Source organism: Molossus molossus, unplaced genomic scaffold (assembly GCF_014108415.1).
Source record: "Molossus molossus isolate mMolMol1 unplaced genomic scaffold, mMolMol1.p scaffold_m16_p_16, whole genome shotgun sequence".
Classification (NCBI taxonomy): Eukaryota; Metazoa; Chordata; class Mammalia; order Chiroptera; family Molossidae; genus Molossus; species Molossus molossus.
The window spans coordinates 10156277-10178953 of record NW_023425351.1 but is presented as its reverse complement, the minus strand read 5'-3'; positions in this window follow the sequence as shown (position 1 = coordinate 10178953).

Sequence of the window (22677 nt, the reverse complement as noted above, 5' to 3'; positions counted from 1 at the left end):
CAGCTGTTAGAAAAATGCCTTAGAAGGACTAAATAGTAGATTAGAATAACCTGAAGATCAAATCAGCGAGTTAGAAAACAAGGTAGAAAAAAACCACCAAAATAGAGCAGCAAATGAGGGAAAAAATTAAAAAGCAGGAAGAGAGTTTAAATGAGTTTTGGGACAATATGAAATGTAAAAACATTCACATCATAGGGGTACCAGAAGGAGAAGACTCAGAGAAAGAAATACAAAACCTGTTTGAAGGAATAATGACAGAAAACTTTCCTAATTTGGTGAAGGAAAAAGTCACACAAGTCCAGGAAACAGAGTCCCAAGCAAGATGAACCCCAAAAGACCCACAGGTAGACACATCATCATTAAAATGGCAAACATTAAAGACAAAGAAAGAATCTTAAAGGAAGCAAGAGAGCCAGAAAGTTACCTACAAGGGAGTTCTCATTAGACTATCATCTGATTTCTCAATAGAAACACTGCAGGTCAGAAGGGAGTGTCATGAAATATACAAAGTAAACAAAGGCAAGAGTCTGAATCCAAGACTACTCTATCCAGCAAGGCTATCATTCAAAATTGAAGGTGAAAAAAAAGAGCTTCACAGACCAAAAAAAAAAAAGCTAAAGGAATTTACCACCACCAAACCAGCACTGCAAGAAATGTTAAAAGGGACCGTTGTAAGAAGAAATAGAGAGGAACACATGCATAAAATTAAAATGGCGACTAATAAGTAATAATAACCTTAAATGTAAATGGCTTAAATGCTCCAATCAAAAGACAGAGTAGCTGATCGAATAAGAAAACAGGACTCATATATATGCTGTCTACAAGAGACCCACCTCTCAACAAAAGACTCACACACGATGAAAGTGAAGGGATGGAAAAAATTTTCCAAGGAAATGGAAATGAAAAAGAAGCTGCAGTAGCAATACTCATATCTGATAAGATATACTTCAAAACGAGGGCCATAATTAGAGACAAAAAAGGTCACTACATAATATTAAAGGGATCAATCTAACAAGAGGATATAGCCTTGGTAAACATATATACACCAAATACAGGAGCACCAAAATATATTTTAAAAACTCCTGGAGGACTTCAAGAACGAGATCAATAGCAATGCAATCATAGTGGGTGACTTTAACACCTCACTGACACCACTGGATAGATCTAGACAAAAAATTAATTAGGACACAGAGTCCTTAAATGAAGAACTAGATCAGTTGTACTTAATTGATATTTACAGAACATTGCGTCCGAAAGCTGCAGAATATACATTCTTGAATGCACGTGGGACACTCTCAAAGATATACCACATGTTAGGACACAATAAGTCTCTACAAATTCAGGTAGATTGAAGTCATGTCAAGCATCTTCTCAGATCACAATGGCATGAAGCTAGAAATCAATTACAGCAAAAATATTCAAACACATGGAGGCTAACTAGCATGTTATTAAACAATGACCGGGTTTCCAAAGCAGTCAAGGAAGTAATTAAAAACTTCCTGGAAACCAATGAAAATGAATATACAACAACACAAAAACTATGGGACAATGCAAAAGCAGTCCTGATACAGAAGTTCATAGCACTACAGGCCTACCCCAAGAAACAAGAAAAACTACTAATTAACTTTCTAACCTCACAACTTAAAGAACTAGAAAGTAAACAAAAAGAAAAACTCAGAGCAAGTAGAAGGAATAAAGATCAGAGCAGAAATGAGTGACACATTAAAAAAAAAATCAAAAGATCGATGAAACAAAGAGCTGATTCTTTGAAAAGATAAACAAGATTAGTGGATCATTATCCAGACTCACCTAGAAGCAAAAAGAGAAGACCCAAACAAACAAAATCAGAAATGAGAGAGAAGTAACAACTGACACCACAGAACCAGAAAGGATCATTAAAATATACTACAATTATTTGCCAACAAATTGGACAGTCTAGGTGAAATGGACACATTTCTAGAAACACATATAATCTTATCAATGGATGCTGAAAAAGCATTTGACAAAATCCAGCACCCATTTCTGATAAAAACACTCAGCAATGTGGAAATAGAGGGATCGTATCTCGATATAATATAGGCCATATATGAAATACCTACAGCCAACATCATACTCAATGGGCGAAAACTAAAAGCATTTCCCTTAACAGGAACAAGACAGGATATCCACTTTCACCACTCTTATTTAACATAGTACTGGAAGTCTTAGGCACAGCAATTAGTCATGAAGAAAAAATAAAAGGGATCCAAACTGGAAAGGAGGAAGTGAAACTCATTATTTGCAGATGACATGATATTGTACATAGAAAACCCTAAATATTCCATCAAAAATCTACTTGATTCAATAAATGAATTTGGCAAAGTAGCAGGATAAAAAATTTACGTCAAGAAATTAATGGCATTCTCATACACCAACGATGAACTCACAGAAACAAAAAAAAATCCCATTTACCATTGTGGCAAAAAAGTCAAGATATCTAGGAATAAACTTAACCAAAGAAGTAAAGGACTTATTTGCAGAACTACAGGACATTGAAAAAAGGAATAGAGGAAGATATGAAAGACTGACATCATACCCCTTGTTCATGGATTAGAATAATTAACATCATTAAAATGTCCAAACTACCCAAAGCAATCTATAGTTTCAGTGCAATCCCCATTAAAATACCAACAACATATTTCACAGAACTAGAACAAATACTACAAAAGTTTATATGGAACCAAAAAAGACCTCGAATAGCTAGAGCAATATTGAAAAAGAAGAACAAAGTAGGAGGGATCACAATACTGGTTCTCAGGTTATACTACAAAGCCATTGTAATCAAAACATCTTGGTACTGGCACAAGAACAGGCACAGTGAACAGAACAGAGAACCCAGAAATTGACCCAAGTCATGCTCAATTAATGTTTAACAAACTTGGCAAGAGCATACAGTGAGTCAAGATAGCCACTTCAATAAATGGTGTTGGGAAAATTGGACAGCTACCTACAATAAAAATGAAGCTAGACCACCAGCTTACACCATACACAAGAATAAACTCAAAATGGATACAAGACTTAAATGTGACTCGTAAATTTATTTTTTAAAATCCTAGAAAAAAATATAGGCAACAAAATTTCAGACATCACATGCAGCAGAATTTTCACTGATACAATCCCTAAGACAAGAGAAACAAAGGAAAAAATGAACACATGGGACTACACCAAACTCAAAAACTTCTTCACAGCAAAACAAACAAACAAAAGCAACCATCAAAATGGAAAGGGAACCCACTATCTTGACTCCACTGTATGCTCTTGCCAATGAGCATAATTGCCAATGATTCTTTAGATAAGGGGTTAATTTCCAAAATATATAAAGTACTCGTACAACTCAACAAAAGGAAGACACCCAATTAAAAAGTTGGCAGAGGACCTACATAGACAACTGTCCAAACAGGACATAAAAATGGCCGAGACATATGAAAAAATCCTCAGCATCACTAATCATCAGAGGGATGCAAATTAAAACAACAATGAGGTATCACCTCACATCTGTCAGAATGGCTGACATCAACAAATCCTCAAACACGTGCTGGTGAGAGTGTGGAGAAAAGGGGACTCTAGTACACTGCAGGTGGGAATGCAGATTGCTGAAGCCACTATGGAAAACAATGTTACCTCAAAAAATTAAAAATTGAACTGCCATTTGACCCAGTGATCCCACTTCTAGGACTATATCCTAAGAAGCCTGAAACACCAATCAGAAAGAACATATGTGCTCTTATGCTCATACCAGTATTATTTACAATTGCTAAGATCTGGAAACAGCCCAAATGTCCATCAGTAAACGAACGGATAAAAAAGCTGTGGTACATGTACACAATAGAGTACTATTCAGCTGTAAGAAAGAAAGATCCTTTATTCTTTGAGATGACTTTAAGGAAACTGGACAGTATTATCCTAAGTGAAAGAAGCCAATCAGAGAAAGACAAGTATCACATGATCTCATTTATTTGTGGAATATAAGGAACAAAACAATCTGATGAACAAAATAGATGCAGAGTCATAGTAGTAGGGTACAGACTGACAAACTTCAGAAGAGGGGGATGGGGAGAGGGAAGAGGTAAACCACAGAACTTATATGCATGTATGCATAACCATGGACATAAACAACAATACTGTGGGTGGGGGAGTGGGATTGGGAGGAGGGTGTCCATAGGGAAAAAAGGAGAAACATCTGTAACAAGAATAAATTAATTAAAAAAAATAAAGAGCTTTGAACAATGTCAATAAAAAAAAAGATTCAGTACTCAGTAAACTTGAGCTATCATAAAGATTTCTTTAAAAACCTGTGGATTCAGCCTGGCTGGTGTGGCTCAGTGGATTGAGTGTTGTCCCATGGACTGAGAGGTTCCCAGATCAATTCAGGTCAGGGCACAGGCTGACCTGAAACATCAACGTGAAAAGGACACGTCCAGTGGCTGCCACCTGCACGACCAACCAGGGCCAGGGACATACTGCAACCGAGGTATGTGCCCTTAGCGGGAACCGAACCCGGGTCTCTCTGGATTGCAGGCTGACGCTCTAAATGCTGAGCCAAACCGGCCAGGGCTACTTGGTCACTTTTATATTTCAAATTATATGACTATACTACTGCTTGATAGATCAGTTTTTATTATTGATTTACTTTCTCATATGATACGAAGATTTACTTATTTCATAAGAACGCTGATATCATTCTGTTACTTTCTAGTTGGTTCTCAAAATATTGTCTGCTGAGCCAAGTCCTGAACTATGATTACATTTCTTTCTTGTACAGTTCATAGTCTTTATTTGAAGCTTTTCTGTGGGTTCCCTCCCCCACCCCCGTGCTATTATTTAACTATAGCTTTCAAATGCTTCTTCATATTTTATTCTGTCTAGTCAGATTTTTCTCAGAGGCCTCACCTTGGAAACATTAGGGCTTCTGCTTCAAGCAAATCTGATTGCTCTCTATGCCAACTATATCATATTCTAAGAATATGAAGTAAAGTTAACATGTTTTATTAGAAAGCCATTGTTTCTTGGCTTTCTTGCTTGAGCTATGATTAAGTTACTTCCTAGGGAAGAACCAGTAGGAAATACATTTTCTGAATATCTGCATATATAATAGATTCACACAAGTTTAACTGCATAGATGATTTTTTAAAGAAATTAATGATATTGTCTTTTACTTTCCAAGTTATTGTGAAAACAAATGCTATTTTATTTATGTTCTATTATAGCTTATATATTTTTTACCCCACTTCTACACTGCCTGGAAATCTTTAAAAGCTTTTTAGACCTAGAAGTATATAATGGCATGATATTTTCTTGCAGTTCCCAGTCTCCTTTCTCAATGTTAATCAGTAAATCTTTTCAACCCAGGGATGCATATCCCACAGCACTAGGGGAAGGTTGTTTGTTTTGTTTTGTTTACTTCTCAAACATTATATGTTAAACTCTTTAGATCTCTGTTTTTCTTGTATTCTGATTTTCTATTTTTTTTCTATCTGATTAATTTTGGTCTTCTCTGAGCTTCTCAATGTTTTCTTTAAACCATTTTATTGACTTTTTTTTACATTTTCACATACATTTTATTTTATCTTTATTGTTGAAATTATTACAGATGTCTCCCCTTTATCCCCCCATTGACCCCCTCCTCCTTGCTCTCACCCTCTCTCCTGTCTTCCACATACTATAGTCTGTGTCCATTGATTATGCATGTAAAATTTTTGGCTTATTTTTTCCCACCCTCCCTCCCCACTTCCCTCAGGTTCATCAGTCTAACAACCAATTTGTACTTCCTTTTTTTAAAAAAAAATTAATTTATTTTTGTTACAGATGTTTCTCCTTTATACCCTTCACTTTTTCACCCATCCCTCAACCCTCCTCCCATCTGGCAACCAACAATGTTCTCTGTATCTGTGAGTCGGTTTCTGTTCTGCTTGTTACTTGTTTGTAGATAGATATGTATTTATTGCCATTTGCCATTTTATTGTTCATATTTTTGTTGTTCTTCTCCTTCAAGAAGACCCTTCAACATTTCATATAATATTGTTTTGGTGGTGATGAACTTCTTTAGCATTTTTTTTTTTTTTTTTTTTTTGTCTGGGAAGCTCTTTATTTGTCCTTTGATTCTAAACAATAGCTTTGCTGAGTAGAGTAATCTCGGTTGTAGGAACTTGCTTTTCATCACTTTGAATATTTTGTGCCAATCTCTTTTGGCTTGCAAAGTTTCTTTTGAGAGGTCAGTTGACAGACTTATGGGAGCTCTCTTGTAGGTAACGCACTGCTTTTCTCTTCCTGCTTTTAAGATTCTCTAGCCAGCTGGTGTGGCTTAGTGAACTGAGCATTGTCCTATGGACTGAGATGTCCCAGATCGATTCCCAGTCAGGGCATATGTCTGGGTTGCAGGCTCGATTCCCCGTTGTAGGTGTGCAGGAGGCATCAAATCAATGTTCCCTTCTAACATTGATGTTTTTCTCTCTCCCTCTCTAAAAATATCAATAAAAATGGCCCTGGCCAGTTTGGCTCTGTGGTTGAGTGTCGGCCTGTGGACCAGAGAGTCCTGAGTTTGATTCCAGCTAGGGGCACGTACCACCAAATAAATAAATAAATAAATAAATAAATAAATAAATAAATAAATCTATTAAAATAAATAAAAGATTCTTTGTGTTTAACCCTTTGCATTTTTATTATAATGTGTCTTGGTGTGGACCTCTTTGGGTTCATCTTGTTTGGGACTCTGTGCTTCCTAGACTTGTATGTCTGTCCCCTTCACCAAGTTAATACAATTTTTCGTCATTTTCTTTTCAAATAGGTTTCTTTTTTTTTCTCTTTTTATTTATTTATTTATTTTATTATTTTATTTATTTTTGTTACAGATGTTTCTCCTCTTTCCCCCACTGATTACCCCTGCTCCCTCCCCACCTTGTCCCCAGCATTGTTGTCCATGTCCGTTGTTCATGCACACATGCATATCAGTTCTGTGGTTTATAACTCCCCCCACCCCCTCTTCAGGGGATTGTCAGCCTGTACACCACTTCCACCTCTCTGGGACTACCCCATTCTTCAGACTGTTATGTTCATTATATTTCACAAATAAGTGAGATCATGTGATATTTGTCTTTCTTTGTTTGGCTTGTTTTGCTTAGGATAATATTTTCCAGGTCCCTCCATGTCGTCTCAAAGGATAAGAGATCTTTCTTTCTTACAGCTGCATAGTACTCCATTGTGTATATGAACAACACCTTTTTTTTTCCCATTCATCTACTGATGGACATTTGGGCTGTTTCTAGATCTTAGCTATTGTAAATAGTGCTGCTACGAACATGGGGGTACATATATTCTTTTCTGATTGGTGTTTCAGGCTTCTTGGGGTATATTACTAGAAGTGAGATCACTGGGTCAAATGGAAGTTCAAGTTTTAATTTTTTGAGGTAACATCATATTGGTTTCCATAGTGGCTGCACCAGTCTGCATTCCCAGCAGCAGTGTACTAGAGTCCCCTTTTCTCCACACACTCACCAACACATGTTGTTTGATGATTTATTGATGGTGGCCATTCTGATAGGTCTGAGGTGATACTTCATTGTTGTGTTAATTTGAATCTCTTGCCCTGGCTGGTTTGGCTCAGCAGTTAGAGCATTGGCCTGTGATCCAGAGAGAGCCGGGTTCAGTTCCTAAGGGCACATACCTCAGTCACAGTTTGTCCCCAGCCATGGTTGGGTCGTGCGGGTGGCAGCCACTCAGTATGTCCTTGTCACGTCAATGTTTCTCTCTCTCACACTCTTTCTCTCTCCCTCCCACTTTATCTGAACAAACAAATGGAAAAATGTCCTCTGGTAAGGATAAAAAATATATACATTTGCATCTCTCTGATGATTAGTGATGTTGAGCATTTCTTCATATGTCTCAGCCATTTATATGTCCTGTTTGGAGAGGTGTCTATTTAATTCCCATGCCCATTTTTTAATTGGGTTCTTTGTCTTCCTTTTGTTGAGTTGTATGAACACTCTATATGTATTGGAAATTAACCCCTTATCTCATATATCATTGGCAATTATGCTCTCCCATAAGTGGGTAGCCTTTCCATTTTCATGATTGTATCTTCTGCTGTACAGAAGCTTTTGAGTTTGATGTAGTCCCATGTGTTCATTTTTTCCTTTGTTTCTGGCCTTAGGTGATGTATCAGTAAAAATTCTGCTGGGTATAATGTCTGAAATTTTGTTGCCTACATTTTTTTCTAGGATTTTTATGGATTCATGAGTCACATTTAAGTATTTAATCCATTTTGAGTTTATTCTTGTGTATGGTGTAAGTTGGTGGTCTAGTTTCGTTTTTGTGCATGTAGCTGTCTAATTTTCCCAACACCATTTATTAAAGAGGCTATCTTTACTCCATTGTATGCTCTTGCCACCTTTGTCAAATATTAATTGAGCATATAGCTGTGGGTCCATTTCTGGGTTCTCTATCTGTTCCACTGGTCTATATGTCTGTTCTTGTGCCAGTACCAGGCTGTTTTGATTACAGTGGCTTCCTAATATAACCTGAAATCTGGTAATGTGATCCCTTCAACTTTGTTCTTTTTCAATATTGCTGTGGCTATTCGAGGTCTTTTTTGGTTCCATATAAACTTTTGAAGTATTTGTTCTAGTTCTGTGAAGTATGTCATTGGTATTTCGATGGGGATTCATTGAATCTGTAGATTGCTTTGGGTAGTATGAACATTTTAATGATGTTGATTCTTCCAATCCATGAACAAGGTATGTGCTTCCACTTTTTTATATCTTCCTCTATTTCTTTTTTCAATGACTTGTAGTTTTCTGCGAATAGATCCTTTATTTCTTTTGTTAAGTTTATTCCTAGGTATCTTAATTTTTTTTGCCATGATGGTAAATGGCATTGTTTTTTTAGTTTCTCTTTCTGTGAGTTCATCATTGGTGTATAAGAATGCCGTGGATTTCTTGACATAAATTTTGTATCCTGCTACTTTGCCAAATAGTAAATATTTGATGGAGTCTGTGGGGTTTTCTATGTACAGTAGCATGTCATCTGTGAATAATGACAGTTTCAGTTCCTCCTTTCCCATTTGGGTCCCTTTTATTATTTCCTCCTGTCTGATTGCTGTGGCTAAGACTTCCAGTACTATGTTAAATGAGAGTGGTGAAAGTGGGCATCCTTGCCTTGTTCCTCTTCTTAAGGGAAATGCTTTTAATTTTTGCCCATTGAGTATGATGTTGGTTGTGGGTCTTTCATATACAGCTTTTATTATGTTGAGATATAATCCCTCTATTCCTAGATTGCTCTGCGTTTTAATCAGAAATGGGTGCTGGATTTTGTTGGATGCTTTTTCAGCATCTATTGATATGATCATATGATTTTTATCCTTCATTTTGTTTATGTGGTGTATCACATTTATTGATTTGCGAATATTGTACCAGCCTTGCATCCCTGGGATGAATCCCACTTGTTGATGGTGAATAATTTTTTTGATATATCGCTGGATTTGATTTGCTAGTATTTTGTTCAGGATTTTGACATCTATGTTCATCAGGGATATTGGTCTGTAGTTTTCTTTCCTTGTAGTGCCTTTTCTGGTTTTGGAATTAGAATTATGCTGGTTTCATAAAACGAGTTAAAAGTCTTCCTTCTTGAATTTTTTGAAATAGTTTGAGGAGAATGGGTATTAGTTCTTCCTTGAATGTTCAGTAAAATTACCCCGTGAAGCTGTCGGGTCTGGGCTTTTGTTTGCTGGGAGAGTCTTTTTGTTTGTTTGTTTGTTTGTTTGTTTGTTTGTTTTTTTATCCTCACCCGAGGATATTTTTCGATATTTTGTTCAGATAGAGGGAGAGGGAGAGAGAGAGAAACATCGACGTGAAAGGGACACATCGAGTGGTTGCCACCCACACGACCCAACCAGGGCCGGGGACAAACTGCAACCGAGGTACATGCCCTTAGCGGGAACCGAACCCGGGTCTCTCCGGACCGCAGGCCGATGCTCTAACCGCTGAGCCAAACCGGCCAGGGCGGGAGAGTCTTGATTACATCTTCAATTTATTTTGTTGTTATTGGTCTGTTCAAGTTTTCTATCTATTTCTGGTTCAGTTTTGGGAGAGTATGTGTTTCTAGAAATTGGTCCATTTTGCTTAAATTTTCAAATTTGTTCCCGTATAATTGTTCATAATATTTGATAACAATCCTTTGTATTTCTGTGGTGTCAGTTATTATTTCTCCTCTTTCATTTCTGATTTTGTGTATTTGATTTCTCTCTTTGCTTCTTGGTGAGTCTAGAAAAAGGTCCATCAATCTTGTTTATCTTTTCAAAGAACCAGCTCTTTGTTTCATTGATCCTTTGAATTTTTTTTTTTTTGGTCTCCATGTCATTTGTTTCTGCTCTGAACTTTACTATTTTCTTCCTTTTACTTGCTCTGGTGTTTTCTTTTTGTTTGCTTTCTGGTTCTTTAAATTGTGAGGTTAGATATTCTTTTAGAAATTTTTCTTGTTTCTTGAGGTAGGCCTGTAGTGCTATGAACATCCCTCTCAGAACTGTTTTTGCTGCATCCCATAGATTTTGTGTTGTTGTGTGTTCATTTCCATTGGTTTCCAGGAAATTTTTCATTTCTTCATTGATCTCCAGGGTAATCCATTCATTGTTCCATAACATGTTATTTTCCCCCAGGTTTTCAAATGTCTTTGCGTGTTCTTGTTGCAGTTGATTTCTAGTTGCATGCTATTGTGATATGAGAAGACGCTTGATATGATTTTAATTTTCTTGAACTTGTAGAGACTTTGTGCCCTAACATGTGGTCTATCTTTGAGAATGTCCCATGTGCACTTGAGAAGAATGTGAATTATGCAGTTTTGGGGTGTAATTCTCTGTAGATATCTAATAAATCCATTTGATCTAGTGCTTCATTTAGAGTCTGTGTTTCCTTGTCAATTTTTTGTCTACAAGATCTATGCAGTGATGTCAGCGAGGTGTTGAAGTCCCCTATTATGATTCTATTGCTGTCAATTTCTCCTTTGAAGTCCTCCAAAAGATTTTTAATATATCTTGGTGCTCCTATATTGGGTGCATATATGTTTACTAAGGTTATATCTTCCTGTTGGATAGATCCTTTCAATATTATGTAGTGGCCTTCTTTGTCTCTAGTTATGGTCTTCATTTTGAAATCTACTTTATCAGATATGAGTATTGCCACCCCAGGTTTTATTTTGCTTCACGTTTGCTTGAAAAATTTTGTTCCATCCCTTCACTTTCAACCTATGTGAGTCTTTTGTTGTGAGGTGGGTCTCTTGTTAACAACATATATGTGAGTAATGCTTTCTTATCCAGTCAGCTACTCTGTGTCTTTTTATCAGAGCATTCAAACCATTCACATTTAAGATGATAATTGATATGTACTTATTTATTGCCATTTTTGATTAGCGTGGTTATATTTTTCTTCCTATTTCTTCTACTAATTATAGCAGTCCTTTTAGCATATCTTGCAGCGCTGGTTTGGTGTTAATATATTCCCTTAGCCTTTTTTTTTATTTTTTATGGGAAACTATTTGACCTTCAATTTTGAATGATAGTTTGCTGGATAGAGTAGTTTTGGATTCAGATCCTTGTTTTTCATGACCTTGATTACTTCATGCCACTCTCTTCTGGCCTGTAGTGTTTCTGTTGAGAAGTCAGCTGAGAGCCTTATGGGGGTTCCTTGTAGGTAACCTCTTGCTTATCTCTTGCTGCCTTTAGGATTCTCTTTGTCTTTAATTTGTGGCATTTTAATTACTATGTGTCTTGGTGTGGGCCTTTTTGGGTTCTTCTTACTTGGGGCTCTCTGTGCTTCTTGAAGTTGAATGCCTTCTTCCTTCACCAAGTTAGGAAAGTTTTTTGTAATTATTTCTTCAAATATATTCCCTAACCCTTGCTCATTTTCTTCCTCTTCAGGAACTCCTGTACATCATAGAATGTTATTACGTTTCTAGTTGTCCCACAGTTCTCTTAAGCTCTCTTTCTGTTTTTTAATAGTTTTTTCCTTTTGATTTTCTGATTGGTTGATTTTTTCTGCCCTGTCTTCTAATTCCCAGATCCAGTCCTCAGCTTCCTCTACTCTGCTCTTTAGTCCTTCCATTATGTCCTTAATTTGCTGTGTCATTCTTCATTTCCACCTGGTTTGTTTTCAATGTTTCTATATCTTTATTCATGGTGCTGATATCCTTACTCATGCTGTTGAGCTTCCTCAAGATCATGGCTCTGAACTCTACTTCTGATAATTTGCTTAGCAATATTTTATTTATTTCATCTTTGATAGAGTTCTCTTGTTCTTTCATTTGGGATTTGTTTCTTTGTTTCACCATTTTGGCTATCTCAGTGGGTTTTGGAGCCTGCCAAATTTTCCCTGTCGGTGTTGGTGTTCTGCTGTTTGTGGCTCTCTATCTACTGGTTTCGGATGAGCCTGGGTAGGCCCACGTTAAACACCACTGTCAAGTCTTACTTTCCTGGGTGGATTTGCAAGCCCAGGAAAGATTTTGTTATCCACTAGTTTTTCCTGGAGCCTAGTAGTCTCAGTTACTCAGTGCCTTGGAATGTAGCCCTGGTGTTTTGCCTAAGAGGATTTCCAGAGGGTGGGATAGATGCTGGTTGTTAATGAGCCTCAATTTGCATTTCTTTGCCTCACCTTGGAAAGGATAAATCGGGGGTGGGGGGGCTCCTTCAATTCTCCACAGTTCAAAGGAGCACACTGGCCATCTTCCTTTGTGGCCACAACTCAACATAAACTCTGGGTGCCCTCCAAATTTCAGATGTCTCCACAGTATTCCAGCCCAGTCAGCCCTCCCTCTGCCATAGTCCCCAGGTGAGTGGCTGTGGCTATTTTAGTTCTCTGTTTTGGGTCTCTGCACTGTGCAGCTGGCTTGGTCTTTATTCCTCAAGGGCGCTGCTCACAGCTAAGACTGCTGCTGTCCGTGGGCTCCCAGCCCGCCATCCTCTAGCGCCTCTGCAGATCTTACCAGTGTCCCTGGTTATATGGTCCTGTCCTGCTGCTTTTTTGTTGCTTTTTTCCTAAGGATTTGTCTTTATTTTAGTTGTAATTCTTGTTTGGTGTTTGGAGATAGTCTGTGTAGCTTCTATTCACTATGCCTCCATTTTTGCACATCCTCTATGCCTATCTTGTGTGCAGCTGGGTTGCACAGGCCTTCCTGGTGCCCCAGCAACCTGCAAGTCCCATGGGTAACTGGATCGCACAGTTCCTTTGCAGACCAGGCTCTATTCCTGTTATGGGCTTCTGAGTCACACAGGCCTCTCTGGTGCTTCAGTATCCCACAGGTCCCATGGGTAACTGAATGGCACAGTCCCTGATGGGCCGTACAGGCTTCTCTGGTATTTTAGCATCCCACAGGTTCTGGGGGTAACTAGATTGCACGGTCTCTGCTGGGTCGCACAGGCCTTTCTGGTGCTTCAGCACCCTGCAGGTCCCATGGGTAACTGATGGCACACTCCCTGCTGGGTTGCATAGGCCTGTCTGGTGCCCTCACACTCTGCAGTTCTCATGGGTGGGCAGCTGGATCACACCAGTCTTTTTGGGGCTCTGGCTTCCCACTGCTCTTGTGAGCTACTGGACTTCACAGGCCTCAGGTCCCCCACTGGCAGCTGGGGAGTGCTGTTGCCCCATGGGGTTCAAATCCTGCTCAGCTTTTATTGTAGTTTTTGGGGATGGGTCTCAGCTGCTGGTCTGTGCTTCTGTTGCCTAGGGATAGATATCTGCTCCCCAGCCCCTGTTGCTGGGGTTATATCTGGACTCCAATATGGCTGCCACTATGGGGGTTGTCCGGGCTGTCTTTGGCTTCCTCAACCGACACCTTGGGAGCTCCACTACTGTGCACTGGTCTGTGTTGACACAGAGTGTCCACTGGTCTGATGGTGCCAGGTGCATTGGTGGGCTCAGGTTGCTGGGCCCTAGCCACTCCCACTGCCTCCTCACAGGGAAGATCTGGGATCTTCCAAAATGGTGGAACTCCCCGAGGCACAGGAAGAAGCACCCTAAAGGGCTGCTTACCGTGGTAGCTGGCTGCTCCAGTCCCCAGCACAGGAACTTCCTGCTCTAGGGCTCTGCACTGCTGGGGTTTAGTCATCCACCTTCTTGTCCACTCACACTCTCTCACACGCTCACCTTCCCTCCGGTCCTGCCTGCCACCATCTTTTTTTTTTCTCAAATAGGTTTTAATTTCTTGCTCTCTCTTCTCCTTCTGGCACCCCCATGATGTGAATATTGATACCCTTGAAGATGTCCCAGAGATTCCTCACACTATTCTCTCTCTTTTTTTTTTTTTGATTCTTTTTTTTTGCCATCCTAATTAGGTGTTTTTTGCTTCCTTATATTCCAAATCGATGGTATAATTCTGGGCTTCACCTGCTTTACTATTGATTCCCTGTAAATTATTCTTAATTTTAGTTAGTGTATCTTTTATTTCTGAGTGATTCTTTGTTCTGCTCTTGAGGTCCTCACTAAGTTCCTTACACATCCTTATAATCAGTGTTTTGACCTCTGCATCTGTTATGTTGCTTATCTCCATTGTTTAGTTCTTTTCCTGGAGTTTTGTTCTATTATTTCATTTGGGAAAATTTTCTTTGTCTCCTCATTATAGCTACCTCCCCGTGTTTGTTTCTATGTATTAGGCAGAGCTGCTATGTTTCCCAGGCTTGGTAGGGTTGCCTATTGTAGCAGATGTCCTGTAGGATCCAGTGGCACAATCTCCTTGATCACCCTAGCTGGGCACTCGACGTGCACCCCCTTGTGTGGACTATACAAACCTTCTGTTGTAATTGATTCTTGATGCTGTTGGCACATCAATGGGAGGGATTTACTCAGGCTGGCCAGCTGCTAGGACTAACACTGACTACTGACCTCTAACTACCTTGGAGAACCAGCTGTGCAGGGATCCACCACACAGAGCAAGACTTACTTCTTTAGGGTTCTGGTACCCAGAGTTCACTCCTTGAATGTGTTGATTGTAGAGGTGGTTGGATGGTGGCGCTTCGACATGGCCTGAATCTGTCCACTGGGTGTGTTGGCTCTGGGCCTCTCAGGAGGTGCAGACCAAGCTCGGCCACTGACTGTGTTCCACCCAGGGCCACCAGGCATCAGCTATAAAATGATCTGCAGATGACTGCTTCTTGTGCTGAGTTTGAAGGTGCCCAGGCAAGGCCAAGCTGTGAACCAAGGCTGGCTATTTCTAGTGGTTGGCCAAGGCCACTTAGCTAGAGGTATGGAGCTGACTGAGGCCAGATACTGCTTGTTTGAGAAATTTCCTATGATGAAGCCACTGGAAACTGCTTGGGTGGGCCTGAAAGTTGGGTGAGGCAGGGCCTCATGGGATCACCATGGTGGGCAAACAGTGTGAGCCAGGTTGCTGGAGTCCCAAATATGGCGGTATTCTGCCTGCCCTGTCGGGGAAGGGCTCACTAGGAACAATGGCCTCCATCAGCATGTCTATCTAGCCGAAAACTGCCTCTTCAGCTCTCACCTGATGCCAAACAACGTGGTTCTTCCCAGTACTCTGGTGCCTTTCAAGCTGCCTCCCCAATGCTGGAGCCTGAAGGGAGCAGCTCCAAGTAAGACCATGCACGGGCCCCTTAAGAGGAGCTCCCTGGGGCTCCAGCAGCCTCAGCCTCCCTCGGCCTTAGTTCCCGCTGGTTTTTGCAGCCAGAAATGATGGGGATTCTCTTCCGGGCACTGGAACCCTGAGCTGGGTGCCTAGTGTTGGGACAGGGACCCCTCACTCCTCAGGAAGGACCTTCCCAGCCGAGGTGTTCTCCTGATTTTTATCTGCCACACGTGGGGGTGGGATCAGCTAGTCTGCACCTCCACCCTTCCTACCAGTCTCTGTGTGGCTGCTTCTTTAATCTCGTAATTGTAGGACTTCCATTCAGCTCTATGTCAGGCGATTCTGAATGATGGTTGTTCTGTAGTTATAATTTTGATGTGGTTGTGAAAGGAGGTGATACCACATTTACCTATGCCACCATCTTGACCAGAAAGCCCTCATTTAATTTTTATTGGCAATTTTGTTTTTAACTTTCAAGAGTCTGATTACCACCCTGGCTGGTTTGGCTCAGCAGCTAGAGCATCAACCTGTGGACCAAAGAGTCCGGGTTTGGTTCCTGTGAGGGCATCTACCTCGTTTGCAGTTTGTCCCTGGCCCTGGTTGGGGTCGTCTGGGTGGCAGCCACTCGATGTGTCTCTCTCACATAGATGTTTCTCTCTCTCTCTTCCTCCCTACCTCTCTCCTGCTCTATCTGAAGATAAATGCAAAAATGTCCTCGAGTAAGGATAAAAAAAAACATTAAAAAAAAAGTCTGATTACCTTATGATAGGATTTCTTATCTTTTCACATCTGTCTGAAGATAGAAATCATTTTCTGTAGTTCCCTTTTATCTCCTCTATTGTCTCCAAGACATTTTTTAAATTAATTTTTAAAAAATTTCATATTGGAAGTGTTACTGAATTGTCTGGTGTTCCTTGTTTATCCCCTCAGATTCAAGAGAAAGGCATTATAAAGCTGATAGCTTACTGTTTTAAATTTTTCCCTATACCTCTATCTGGAAAATAAAGAAAAAAATGTTAAACTTTATGAAATATTAGAAATCATCTGGCCTACCCCTTTTTGTCTTTATTTTAAAGTGAACAATCTCAGTACTTTCTTTTTAAGAAGATTATATATATATTTAATATCCATAGGCCATACAAATTTTATGATCGACTTTTCCATTTTAGTACACTTATTTACATTCCCTTTAATTTTCTTACAAAGTATTCTATATTCTTCCATAGAAATGAAAACCCTTGTGTTGTTCCTGATTTTAGAGGAAAAGCGTTAAACCTTTGATCATTATGTATGCTGCTTACTGGGTTTTTTATTTGTGGCTTTTATGTTAAAGAAAGTTCCCTTTAATTTCTAGTTTGTTCAGTATTTTTATCACAGGGGGTTGAGATTTGCAATTGCTAAAGCGGAGGCACTCGTTTTCTGAGGGTACCAATTTATTTTTTGTGACATCACTATTGGACTGATTCTTTTCAAGACAAGAGAACATGTTCAGAATGATTAGTGACATGGCCAATGTTTCAGAATTGGGAATCAAATTGGTCTCTCTTGACACAAAAACCAAAACCATGGTTTTATGGCTTAATTTTCTTCAGGGGTTAAAATAGTTTATGTGAATTTAACTACTTTTAGGCGTGGGCCTATGAGAACAAAGACAGACTGAAAAATAAGCAACAGATTGCTTGCTCAAAGTTTGGGGCCTAAAGGCCTATTTTTGTTTTAAAATATCTTTCTGCATATGTGTTCAGCAAAGTACAACTCCCTTAAAAATCATTTGGATTTTCTATCAAACTTTGGAGTTCTCTACATGCCATTTATTTAATTTTTAAAATATGTTTTTATTGATTTTTTTTTTAGGATGGGAGAGGGAAATAGAAACATCAATGTGAGAGAGAAACATTGATTGGCTGCCTCCTGCATGCCCCGTACTGGAACCCACAACCTGAGAATGTGTCTTGACCAGGAATATAACCAGGACCTCCTAGTCCATGGGATGATGCTCAATCTACTGAGCCACAATGGCCGGACTCTACATGCCCTTTAAAAGCTAAATCAATATTACCTAACCTAGCCCTGGCTGGTTTGACTAGGTGGTTGAAGCATCTGCCAGCAGACCACAGAGTCATGGGTTCAATTCCGGTCAAGGGCATGTGTCTAGGTGGTGGTTCAATCCTCGGCTCTGGTTGGGGTCACATGGAAGGCAACCAATTGGTGTGTCTTTCCCATTGATGTTTCTCTCTCTTGCTCTTTCTCCCCCCACTCCTTCTCCTTCCCTCTCACTCCATCTGCAAATCAATGGACAAAGTATCCTTGGACGAGGATTAAAAATACAAAATTACACAGACCTACCTCTGAAATGGTATAGTGCTATGGGAAAACACGTCTTAAAAAATACTGTGTCTAGCTAAGAGGGTTTACTAGGCATTATATTAAACCTGAAGTCTTAAAGGAATATTCAACCTTGATTTGATCATTACCTTGAAGCCATTTCATTGAGAATCCAGCCTGTTGAGATAGTGTGTCCAACCCTACCAGTCATGAATTTCCTATATATTTTTCTTTATATCAGATTTATTGGGGTGACACTGGTTAAGAAAATTGTAGGTGTTTTAGGTGCACAATTCTACAGCACATCATCTGTACATTATATTGCATGTTCACCACCCCAAGTCAAGTCTCCATCCATCAGCATTTATCCCCCATATCCTCTTTCACTTCCCTCTCTCCTCCTCCCCCCATTAATCTACCATATTTTTACTAAATTCTTGTAAACTGAAGAGTTTATCTATTTCATCTCTTACAGTGCCTCATTATACACAGCTAAAATAAATAGACAACTTTGAACGCTTCTTGGAAACTCTCAGTCAAAAGCAAACATTTGTTAGTTTTGCCAGTTGTTTTGCAACTGCGTAAGTTGCCATCCTTCCAGCTTCCAACAGTAGTTTACTTTTTGAACCTTCACAGACAGTATGTTCACTATTACAGCCTTGGTCAGTCAGTGCCAAATGTTCTAGGCTTTTGTTATGGTAGCACCTCACTCTTGGTGCCAATTTCTGTATCAAGTGATATGTAACTGCTCATTCTAACCAGTGGTTTAAAACAACATCTGCTCACAAGGCTGCCATTGTCTGTTGACTCAGGTTAGGCTGGATGTCCTATAATGCCCTCACCCAGGTGTCTGGAGGTTGCTTCAGGCTGTCATCAGGAATGCCTTGGTTCTTTGTGTGGCCTCTGTCAAAGTAGTCTGGGTTTTTAAGCAGTGGCAGCAGCATTCCTAAAAGTGGCAGTGAAAAGCAAAGGCTTAGATGACAAATTTTGTCACTTTCACCAGACTATTGATCAAACTAAGTCACAGAGCCAACTCAGATTCAAAGTGTAGGAGGAGTAGCTGCAAAAAAACAAACAAAAACTCTTTTATAAACCACCACTTTTTTTCAAGTTAGGTCTAGAACAGTTATTGCCCTTTAATATTTAGATAGATAAATATCCTTGAAGATTTAAAACAACAGTAATATAATGACACCTAAGTCAAAAAACTGAGTAATATTTAATTTTTATAAATTTAACTATTTTACTTATGCTTACTAGTGATAAGTGGGAAGTAGTTAAAATGTTATTTGTGTTCACTAACTGATAGCTTTTATGTTACTCATACTCTTAGAATATAAATAAGTCATCTTTGTCCAATTTTTTTGTTTGTTTGTTTGTTTGTTTTTTATCCTCACCCGAGGATATTTTTCCATTTTTTGTACAGATAGAATGGGAGGGAGAGAGAGGAAGGGAGAGAGAGTGAGAAACATCGACGTGAAGGGACACATCGAGTGGCTGCCACCCGCACGACCAACCAGGGCCGGGGACAAACTGCAACCGAAGTACGTGCCCTTAGCGGGAACCGAACCCGGGTCTCTCCGGACCGCAGGCTGACACTCTAACCGCTGAGCCAAACTGGCCAGGGCCCAATTTTTAAAAATACTTTGCATAATCTGCAATATTTATGGGCAAAATGAAAAGTCTTTCGGACAATTCATAACATAGTACTGAGACTATATACAGTGATACCTTGGTTCTCGAACGCCTCGGATTTCGACCAAATCGGTATTCGACCAGGAGATTCGAGAAACTTTTGTCTTGGAATCCGAACAAATATTTGGAACTCGAACTTCCGAGATGAGCCGAGTTGAGCCGAATGGCGTTCATTCGGCCCAGCGCGCCTTGCTTGCGTCATCAGTGTGAGTGCAGAGAGAGAGTCACGCTTTGTGGAGAGAGTCACGCTTTGTGGAGAGAGTCACGCTTTACACTGAATTTAACCCTTAGACATACTGTACACTTTTATTTTTTGTTGAGACTTATGTTTTTCTACATATTATATACAAATTAGGCCAGTAAATAGGCATTTTCTGGGGCTTGGAACGAATTAATCCAGTTTCCATTATTTCCTATTGGGTTTCATTGCTTCGGTTCTCGAACAATTTGGTTCTCGACCGTCCTCCTGGAACGAATTATGTTCGAGAACCGAGGTATCACTGTACAGTCAAATTTAAGCTATTGGTTTTTGTACTCAGACTTGGAGACATTTACCTGTTTATTTTATTCTCGCCTTGAAATAGACAAGGCCTAAGAGCAATATCAGTTCCAATGTTAGTGGAAACAGTGGCAATTCTCAATATAACAAAAAGCAAATTATCCTCCACGTACTCATCTAATCAAAACAATAATAGGACACATGTGGCACATAAGAATATTCTTAAGGTGCCTCTTTATCTGGTGTCCATGCCCCATTAAAATACTGTGCCATTAGAGCATTTTAGCAGAGGTCACGCGTTCTTCTTTCAGGGAGCTAGGCCTTCTGGAGGCAGGGCTACCTGTATCCTAACTTAACTATCAAGATAATTTGGTGTTGCCAATTTAGGAATTTCCAACACTCAGTGGCTTCCAGGAGCCATTTTCGCAAACGTTCTATGTTGCTTCAGAAAGATCTCTCCAGTTTTGTGGAATCTAATAACAAAGATGCTTCTAAAAGTCTAATTCCAAATTGATGACGTAATACCCTTTTCCTAGACTGATTTAGAAATGTCATCAGTTAATTCCTCCACTAGTCATATTAGTAATATTGCTCAGTGAATAATTAATGTAGGTGTCACTTTTAATCTCTTGGGAATTAAGTTCCACTGGTGGAGGTCTACCTAACCCGCTCAGGCTTCTAAGATGAATTGCTTGGCTTCTTAAAGAATGAGCTCTTAGCCCTGGCCAGTTTGGCTCAGCGGTTAGAGCACCGGCCTGCGGTCCGGAGAGACCCGGGTTCGGTTCCCGCTAAGGGCACGTACTTCGGTTGCAGTTTGTCCCCGGCCCTGGTTGGTCGTGCGGGTGGCAGCCACTCGATGTGTCCCTTTCACATCGATGTATCTGTACAAAAAATGGAAAAATGTCCTTGGGTGAGGATAAAAAAAAAAAAAAAAAAAAAAAGAATGAGCTCTTAAACTTAACTCCTACAAAAGTGCAAGGCTTAATTTCAAGCATATCTGATGCCTGAGTTCTCTCAGCAATTGCAGTAACAATCATATATTACAAGCTTATCTCTTCATCCAACCTGTTTGAGAAGTATGATTTATAAAGATATCACCATATGTGTAGCTATTCCTTTTAAAACAGGCATACAGCCTGGCCAGTGTGGCTCAGTGGACTGAGTGTCATACCACGGATGGAGAGACCCCTGGTTAGGGCACATGCCCGGGTTGCGGCCTTGATCTCTAGTGGAGGTCGTGCAGGAGGTAGCCGATCAATGTTTCTCTCTCACATCAGTGCTTCTATCTCTCTCTCCTTTCTCCTCTCTCTAAAAAATCAATAAGAACATTAAAAAAAGAATTCTACAAAAGCAAAAGTATTCACGCCTGTGTTTAAAAATAGCATCTTGAGAAATTATCATCTCTGGCCTCACAAGTCAGTCCTGGTTTCTGCTCTCAAGGTAAAACAGAAAACAACAAAAAACAAACACACAAAAAAACAGTTCAGAAATAGACCCACATATATATAGTCACCTGATTTACTACAAAGCTTCCCCTGCAATTCAGTAAGAAAAGGATGGTTTTCTTAATAAAAGGTAACGGATGGAAAATAAATGAACCTGGCATTAACTGCACAAACTGTATTTGAAACACAAAAAAATGTATTTGAAGTGGATTATAAAATTAGATGTGAAAAGTAAAACAATAAAACTTTTAGAAGAAAGCATAGAAAAATATCTTATTTTCCCCGAGGAAGACAAGAAAAGCAATTAAAGTAAAAGATTGAAACACTGAATTTTATTGAAACTAAGCTACTACTATTCATCAAAAGACATTACAAATAGAGTAAAAAGGTAAGTCCTTGACCAGGAAAACATATTTGCAATATGTACCCCAACAAAGGAGTAGTACAAAAAATTACAAATTAATAAGAAAAAGACAAAGAAGCCAATTTAAAAATGAGCAAAAGACTTGGATGGGTTCTTTGTAAAAGAGAATGACCAAATGGCCAATAAGCTACTGATAAAATGGTTAACATAATTAGTTATCAGGAAAATGCAAATCAAAACCACAATGTGATACCACTACATACCCACTGCATGTCTTATATTTAAAAGACTAACAATAGATTCCAAAATAGTGGCAGAGTGGATGGAAGCTACACAGAACATCTCCCAGGACCAAACTGAAATTACAACTGAAATAAAGACAAATCGTCAGGAAAAACCAACAGAAAAGCAGTAATATGGGAGAGGACTCATATAACCAGGAGCAGGAAAAAAGGACACTAAATCCAGCCTGGTAGGTCTTCAGAGGCACGAGAGGGTGGGCTGGGAGCCCACAGACAGCAGCTGTTTTAGCTGTGAGCAGCTCTCTCAGGGTTAAAATCCCACGCCAGCTCCACAGTGCAGAGGGCCAGGACAGAGCACTAAATTAGCTACAGCTGAACTGGGCTACTTGACTCCATTCAGACCAATTATTTTGGCATGTACACTCTGGAGCAGTTTCAAAAAACCTGGGACTGATGCCCAGAAAAACCATAAACATAAGGTGATTATTAATAGCCTTTAAAAACTCAGAG